Consider the following 8,939-nt stretch of genomic DNA (forward strand, 5'->3'; position numbering starts at 1 on the left):
GTGAGCAGAGGTGGGGAGTAGTGGAGTACAAATACTTTGTTACTGTACTTCAGTACATTTTTCTGGTATCAGTACTTTACTCCACTACTTATTTTTCTGGCGACTTTTACTTTCTACTTCTTACATTTTGAACACAAATACCTGTACTTTCTACTTCTTACATTTTGAACACAAATACCTGTACTTTCTACTTCTTACATGTTGAACTCAAATACCTGTACTTTCTACTTCTTACATGTTGAACCCAAATACCTGTACTTTCTACTTCTTAAATTTTGAACCCAAATACCTGTACTTTCTACTTCTTACACTTTGAACACAAATACCTGTACTTTCTACTTCTTACATGTTGAACACAAATACCTGTACTTTCTACTTCTCTCATTTTCCAAACAGGCTGGTTCCTTTAGTCTGAATGTGTGTTTGGTGGCGTGATCATTATTATTTAGAGTCATTGCGTGCCTATTGATTTGAACACGATCCGTGTATCCATCATTTCCTGGTCTTCTCTAAAGAAGAGGGACCAATGAAAACGTCGTCATGTTGCCGTTGTTCAGCATGGAAACATTCATTAGCTAACAATGACATTATTGTTCTATTAATATAAAGGGAGGTCAGGTACTCTTTAAAACAGCTGCTAGTTATGGGTACTTTTTACTGAAGTACATTTCAAAGCCCATACTTCTTTACTTTGACTTTAAGAAGTTTAGTCAGTACTTCTACTTTCACCAGAGTATTTTTAAACACGGGTATCTGTACTTCTACTTGAGTAAAGGATGTGTGTGCTTTTTCCAGCCCTGAAGGGGAGAAGACAGACATTATTAGATGGCTTTATTTACTATATTACTTACCTTCTCCTGAGTTAAACAATCCATGATGTTGCCACGTTAATTATTTGCTATATTGTTTCAAATTGATTCTTATAATCTTCTGATGAATGCTTGCTAAATGCACAGAATCGAATGACGAAGGAATGAGTTCTATGAGAGCCTGAAATAAGGGTCTGTGGTTAACGCAGGTTTATGAGATTTTCACGTGTATTCTACGACATTAACATACATCAGTAAACATCCTGTAGCTTTAAAACTGTGTTTGCTAGGAAGTGACTGAATGACACGACTCAACATCATCACATTAGCCGCCTTTAGCTAGCAGTGGAGAGGGGAGTCGTGTGATCGTTTCCTTTAAAGCCTAACATTAGCTTCTTAGTTCTGGAGATTTAATTAGATAAGTTTGGATTAGATTGACTTTGTGTTTTCCTTATTGTATTTATTTGAAAAAGGACCATGCATACAAATACATTCATCTCAGACAAGAGAAGAGCCAGATTAAAACTAATAGCTAATTTCCATCTGCTGTCCTTAGGTACAGTAGGTACATAACAATCAACACTAAAAAACATTGCATAATCTCTATCACACAAACAATTATAAAACAGATTAAAGTACAGGTCTTGTCTTTCACTTCTGCAAGTACAGCAAAGGTGTTTACAATACACATAAAACACCATTAACTCCTAGAAATATACAATATACAGTAGTGAAGATGGGTATTGTAAGGGAAACTTCTGTAGCAATGGAGAGTCAGGACTCAGAGAGACACGAGGAGAGTTGGAGCTTTGATGTCAGAGTTTCGGCCGGAGAGTTGCCAAGACAGGTGGTGTGTCACGAGTTGACACAGCGGTTGCCAAACCAATTTTGAAGAACTCTTTCTGCAGCTCGAGGTTTTAACTAGTTCGGAGTGTAATAATCAACATTCTTTATCAGCGAGACTAAACAATTATGGACCCTGAATCTAACTAGAGCTCTCGTCCATAGGAAAGAATGTGCGCCAGGGAACCTTCGTCCCTGAACAGTAAACTACCTCATGGCGGTTTGTGCTCGGTCATAGACTGGCAACAACAATGTGCCCAAGCTGGCCCTCCTTAAGAGAGATAGCAGCGATACCCAAGGCCGTAGACCCATGCCATGGGAAAAGAGACAGTGAGAAGAGAAAATGATGAACTGTGTCAAAGGTTGAATACCTAAGCAAATTATTTCCCTAACAGTTATGTAGCAGCAATAATGCCCCTTTCACACCAAGGCTTTTCCCGTTCTAGCTCCGTGCTAGAGCTTTTCTGGTTCGGAACCGGTTCTTCGGTTCAGCTCCCGCTCTGTTCACACCGCTCAGAGCCCGACTGGTGCTACGTCATTGCGTCATCGTTTTGCGTCATGACGTAACCGTTTGCGTGCCTGCTTCATAAAGCCAAACCGCGCGGAACCCCCTCACATCGACAACAACCACAAAGGCCGATTGTATTGAAGCGCTACTCGTTTTGGTTTTGCTCTGTCGCAACGAAATGGAAGAAATGGGACGACTTTAATACCAACTTTACAGTCGTTACATGCTACATTCAAAAGTTCTTTGGACCGCGTGCTCCCCTCCAGCTTCCTCTGTACCTCTTCGGTCTCTTCAGTGGACCACTGCCGCTTGTTAAGTTTTAGGTTTTCCATCGTGGTGTACAAACTGGATAAAACGTGGGCTTTTTGTTGTTGTTAGAGGTTGATCCCGCCCCTACCTCCGACGTAAGCGTGACGTATGCAGCGCTTGCTTTCTAGACCGGATTCCGGAGCTTAGAGGCGGCTCCGCTGCGGTGTGAACAGGAAAAACAGGTGCTTTTCAAGCTCCAGCTCCGAACCGGCCCTGGAACCACGTTGGTGTGAAAGGGGCATTAGTGAATCAAATATAGAAATGATAACTATAGTTCTCTAGTGAAAAAGTTAGGTTGAATTTCAATGTGTTCAGATTTAACACTTACATTCATCTTTATTCTTATTATTCATGTGTTTTTTTCCAGGACATCCCTCTACGGTCTACCATCTCCAGGATCACTGAGAGGTAAGAACGACACTTTATTGGATTTTTGCCAACATCAATATCTTGCAATTTAGACATAAAAATACAAGGCTTTTCAAAAACGTTCACATTCACCAGGAGAAATAAGAAAACGTCTTCAACTGAGCGAACATGTTCTGTGAAACATGCCATATTTATTTTAATGTAACACGATTTAAATGTTTTTAATGCATCCTACTTAAAAGAATTCGACCCGTTTTAAAAGTTGCTAATCAATGTCAATGTCGCAGAAATGCAATTCCCTTGTATTTCTTTATTTTTAACGCTGTTTCGGACACTTTAAAAAAACCTTTACAACGCAGACATATTTTCCTTTTTGCACTTGCTTTAAAAACGTTTGCAAACACACGTCAATTTATTGGACATATTTGATCTGCTGAAACCAAATACATGCAGATATCGTGCAACAATAGCTGCTAATAATGAATTCACATTTTGATTATTTACCTGCTTATCAAACTATAACACACACACTCTTGCTGGAAGTCGGCCCATGTTAACACCACTGTTACTCAATAATGTGTTCAAATGATTTCCATCAACTCTCCTGCCAGGACTGTCCTGAATCTGCATCATCTCATCGCTCCGTCACATTTCATTAACTATCATTTCTATGTGAGAGGATATTTCAGGCATTATGTGTAATATATAGGATGTATGCTTCTCATGGGAGCTTAGATATTGTGATGGAAAGATAATGGGTGAGCAGGAACGTCAGACAACTTGTATATTTATATTTTCATACATGTTATCCATCATTACAGGTTAAAGTAACACACATTTGAACTGATATGCTTAGTTGATTGCGTCCATTAAGACCGTATTTCCTTGTTTTTATGACGTTTTATGTCTCAATATGTAAAATAAGTATAATTTTGTTAAATCAAATCACATCAAAGTTTATGTATATAGCCCAATATCACGTAAAACACGTTTCCCTCAGTGGACTTATAATAATGGAAAGACAAGATACAACAAGAAAAGACAATACAATTAAACAATAAAATAAAACACCACAAAATGTAGGAACCAGGATATGGAATAATCTGAAACCAGCTCCAGCTAAAGGCTTTGTTGAAAAGGAAGGTCTTCTAAAAAGATGTTTACATTTCCAGAACAGAGATGTAAAAGCCACGATAACATAACAAATTGTTTCATTTTGTAGACATGTTACAGTCCGAGGTTTTATGGAGGATGTTTTTGATATCTCTTTGTAGATAAATCACAAAATACTCACAAAAGCCAAGTCAAAGTTTTTTTAATGAAATGTTCTATCAGGCTATGAAGGATATAAGAACAAAACCTTCAGAATACAGAGAGAAATGAAACTGGAAGGCTTGGTGTACGTCAGTGCTACTGAAATGTAGATATAAAAGTATGAGAAACTAATTAGTTTTGAAGCCTTGAAAAATACATATTGCAAAAACACTTTGCAAAACAGAACTGGTGAATAGGGGGGGGGGGAAACACGTCTGAATGTCAACATAACATTGAACCTAGTTGCCTTCTTACGTTACAAGTTTGCTGAAATATGTTTGAATGTGCAAATGACGCTCTACCTTTGCCCCAAGTCTTAAAGAAAAGCATAACTGTCCAACTCCTAATATGATTTGGCAGAAGCCCTCTTCATCAACTTATGCATGGACAAATTGGTTTGCAGTACTTAAAGTTCGATTGTCCTTTGGACGACTATTTGAAGTGTAAGGACTAATCAGTATCTACACAAACAGTGTGTGCTGCAGTTATGTGATTAGAAAAGATAAGTGTGTGTGCCTCAAAGCATAATCCCTCCTCCCTGTGAGAAAGGAAACTTGTTTTACATCGGAAATGTTTCATTTCATTCATGTGGGCAGCAGCCAGTGTGTGAGGTAACAGTGAAGCTGGAGGACGTTACACAGCAGGGTTTATTATGTATGTATGTGGTTGAACGTAGGACTAGGCAATATATCAGTTTTATATCAATATCGTGATATGAGAGTAGACATCCAAATGTGGCATGAATATTGTCTTTTCCTGGATTGAATAGCTAAATCACAGTCGTGGTGTAATTCTTCTAGTTTGTAGTATTTGTCCTACCCACAGAGGCATTATATCCACATCACTGACTGTGATTACGTCCGGCATCAATAGTCAATATCTTCACAAAATCAATTGAAGTGCTCTGAGCACCAGGAAAAGCACTATATAAATAACATTATTATTGATATCAAGGTATTTGGTCAAAAATAATGTGATATTTGTTGCTGTTATCCGTAGCCCTGAGCCCAAGGTAACACAAATGCTATTATTTGCTGCTTTTGGATGTTTTTTTTTTACATTTCTCTAGAAGTGGCCCTGTAATTGTTAAGCCTCTGCACCTGGAAAGCCATGGCTAGAGGCTTTTTGTTTTTAGTTCTGTCCATATTCGTAAATATCTTGATATCTCGGGAATACCTGGAAAGAATTTCTTCAAATTTGGTGAAAACATCCACTTGGACTCAAAGATGATCATATTCAAACGTTGAGGTCAAATGTAGAGCTGCATCATATTGAAAAAAAAAAATAAATTGCAATTGTTATGACTGATATTGAAATTGCGATATTGGAGGGAATGATTTACGCTTTAAGTGCCTTTACAAAAGTGCCTTTACAAAAGTGCCTTTACAAAATATATTGTCTAATGAGGACATTTCTGTAAACTGCAAAGTGAATGGTTGGTGGAGGCGTGAAAACCATCCGTCAGTTTTTTTTGTTTTTGTGGCATTATAGTGCCTTTGCAAAATATTGCATACTTTGTTTTGTATATTGGGTTAGTCCATAGTGTGATCAAGTTTAGCTTCAATGTGCAGCCTTATTTAAATGTCAAAGTCATTGTTACCTTCAATATATGTTTTTGTTAAAAGCCCAAGAATCAATACACTTACGGTACGTCCACACAACAGCGTCGCGTTGAAGCTTGCCGGTGGGCGTGTCTGGCGTGCGACCAACAACCGATCACATGAATCTCCCGCCCCGGACACACAAGCAGCGGTTTGATTGGCTAGAGCTTGTACTGGCATATGATTTGATTGGCTGGTGCTTCCGTCGACGCTTGAAAAGTTGAACTTTTCTTAACTTTCGAAGCGAGCAACGGAGGCAAAGCGACGGAACCAGAAATGCAGTTCGGCAAAGCGTGACGTCACCCCATTCAAAGTGAATGGGAAGCGTCTCCGTTGAAGCACGCGACGCTGCCGTGTGGACGTACCGTTATTATGAACATTTCACACAGATGTCTAATGAGGACATTTCTGTAAACTGCAGCGGGAACGGTTGGTGGAGGCAACCACAAGGCGTCAAATCCAATTCAAGGCTTCCGAAGTATATTGAGGGTGGTTGGTTCAAGGATTAAAAAGTCAACGCAGTGGATTTAAAGATGAGCACATGGAGGCAGGAGTTCCAGATCATTGTTTTTATTGTAATTTGTTGATTCTCGTTTGTCTTAATTGTTTTCTGGTTCATCTTAGTTCAAACTTAATATTCGTGCTTCAAATGATAATCCAGCAAAGCAGTTATCTTTTTACATAATGATATGTAATGTAGAAATAAAGTAACCAAATGCAATCTAAACGGTACAGAAAGTAGGGAGGTAAACTACTCAAGCTGCTATGAAAATAGAATACAAAGGAAAAGAAAACTTACTGATTATTTACTCAGACAAACAATTGGTTGTCAGAAGTTGCATGAGGCCTTTATAGCTCCGCCCCTCCAGGGTGGCAGCAGGAGGGAGCAGGTAGAGGGAGGTTGGAGTGGGAGATGGATTTTCCAAAGCTTCAGTCTTTTCTTTTTTTTGGGCTCTGTTTTGATGAATTTGTGTTTTTGTTTCACTGTTGGCTCCGGACAGCTTTGAGGAGTCTCTAGAGGAACCGTTCTCCTTGCCCTCGGCTCCGTTCAGCAGCTATAAGTGAGTGAGGCCTTCAGGGACCGCAGGGACTGTTCCCTCAGTAGTTCTCAACCCTTTGGCTTGTGACCCCTGAAGACAAAAACAAATGGATGCACGCTCTAAAGCCACTTTGTGATTGTCATCTTTGACATAATCTGAATACATCTTTGGAGTTTCCATCATTGTTTCAAAGTGCAGATTAGTCGCCAGCAATCAGTAAGATTCAAGCAGTTTGAAATTAATGATCGATGAGAGTTGATTCTAAAATTACTAATTCATTTATTTAAAGTGGCAATAGACGCATTTTTCGCTTTAACTTGATTGTTCAATGTTATGGTTGGATCAGGATTTAGATTGGTTAGCTATAAGTGATAATATGACTAAATACATCTAATTGTTATCAGATTACCAAGGGAAAATAGGTAATTAAATGTTACTAAATATAATGTTTTTCATATACAAATGGGTTAACCCTAACCCTGCCCTCAATAAAGTTTATTTAAAAAAAAAGATATACCCACTTGTTCACAGTTCATATCTAAACTTAAAAAAAATCTAATATAATGATAATTCAAGCAAAGGGTGTGGGTTTTTGTCAAATGGCGTTAACACCCAAATGTTTTCCTTTGATGTCCCAAAATTGTTCGTAGTTTTCAGTAGTTATTTGACTACTTGAGTAACAAATATAAATGTAGTTAACTGAGCAACAAGCTACTGCAAAATGTAGGTAAACTACCGGATAATACCAAACACTTTTTAATATGTTTTTCTTGCATATTCTGTGTGTCTGAATAAGTCCCAAAATGTGTCACTAGTAGTAGACTGAGAAAAACATAAATTTCTTAGGTACGTCAATAATGTCCCTTGAAAGCGCCAGGGGAAACTTTTGTCTATTGCCACTTTTAAAAAGAGAGCACATAAATAACAGAAAACTTTCATCAAATCCTCCTCTGAGTCCAACACCTCTAAAAAGGAAGTTTTGCCCTTCAGGGTGAGAACTACTGTCTCTCCGGAGAGCCTTGCTGTCCGAACACTAACCTGAGCAGTTCTGAAACAGCTGATCTCCAGAGAAACCCTTTGCCCTCTGTTAGTGGACTGACATGCTCCCTATTAACCCTGATGGGCTGCTGTGGGTCTGTGCGTGTGTGTGAGTGCTTCCTTCCTGATGGAGGGGGTTTCTGAGCAGACACACACTCCGGCTGAATCCCTCAGAGATCATCTAACACACAGCCCCCTGCATCCTGCACACGCCCTCCATTTAACCCCATCTTTTTTCACTAATGCCTTTCAAGCAACAGCTAAACCTGGACCTGAGTAACCTGCATGGCCTGATCTGGTGTCTCTCCGTCCGCCTGGTAATTCACTTTCTTTCTTTAACCGTCTCTGTGCTCTTCGCTGCAGGAACAAATCCCAGAAGAGCAAGTTTGACGAGGAGCTGCACAACGAGATGACCACCACCATCGATGAGCTCAGCAGCAAGTAGGTCCACCTTCACAGCCACTAAAATCACATTTCAGGCACGTGTGTGGACTTTTGTAGTTATTTATTTAGTTTATTTAGCAGAGACTAGAGGCAGTTTTTATCTGTATTCCCTGGAAAAATGGTGTGAAGTCACCCTTAAAACAAATCATATTGAACTTAAAAGTTAATGAAATCATTCAACATGCAACAAAGGGGGTCACAATACTGGAAATGCTAATAAAATAAAACATACATATTACATAAAACATGAAGATAGCCGCAGGTTAAAGCGACTGAAGACAGAGGACTGTACAGTGCAGTCAAAATCAATTTTAGATAAACTGAACGTGACTTGTTCTCTAAGTGTTGTTAGGATGGAGTTCAATCGTAGAGCAGCTTAAACAGAAAATACAACTTATTTTATCAAATTAAGTATTAACCCAAACTGCCTCAACAATATAATTAAAACCCTTTAACTGCCAGCACCACCATTTGGTAGAGCTCATTTTGTGTCTTGATATCTTGTTGAAAAAAAAAAAAAAGTTGAACTCTATCTGATTCAGCCAGCTCTACCCTTTGGTTGACATGTTATGCACAAAACAACCTCTAGATGTCACTGTGGTTCGAACAGAAAGCCCTTCAGCTAGCTTCCACTGAGGAAGTTGGTCAACTTTTGTCAGGTAAC

At 39.0% G+C, this 8,939-nt stretch overlaps 1 long non-coding RNA gene across 1 annotated transcript; it reads left to right on the plus strand.

Annotated features, from left to right (window-relative positions):
• Positions 1 to 2,727: 2,727 nt before the first annotated feature.
• On the plus strand, positions 2,728 to 8,275 carry LOC104961072 (uncharacterized). Its single transcript, XR_800055.1, has 3 exons — positions 2,728 to 2,877; positions 6,755 to 6,814; positions 8,195 to 8,275. It is a non-coding gene; the product is annotated as an uncharacterized lncRNA (long non-coding RNA).
• The last annotated feature ends 664 nt before the right edge of the window (positions 8,276 to 8,939 follow it).

The sequence above is a fragment of the Notothenia coriiceps genome, unplaced genomic scaffold, assembly GCF_000735185.1.
Source record: "Notothenia coriiceps isolate Sejong01 unplaced genomic scaffold, NC01 NC01_scaffold00032706, whole genome shotgun sequence".
Lineage (NCBI taxonomy): Eukaryota > Metazoa > Chordata > Actinopteri > Perciformes > Nototheniidae > Notothenia > Notothenia coriiceps.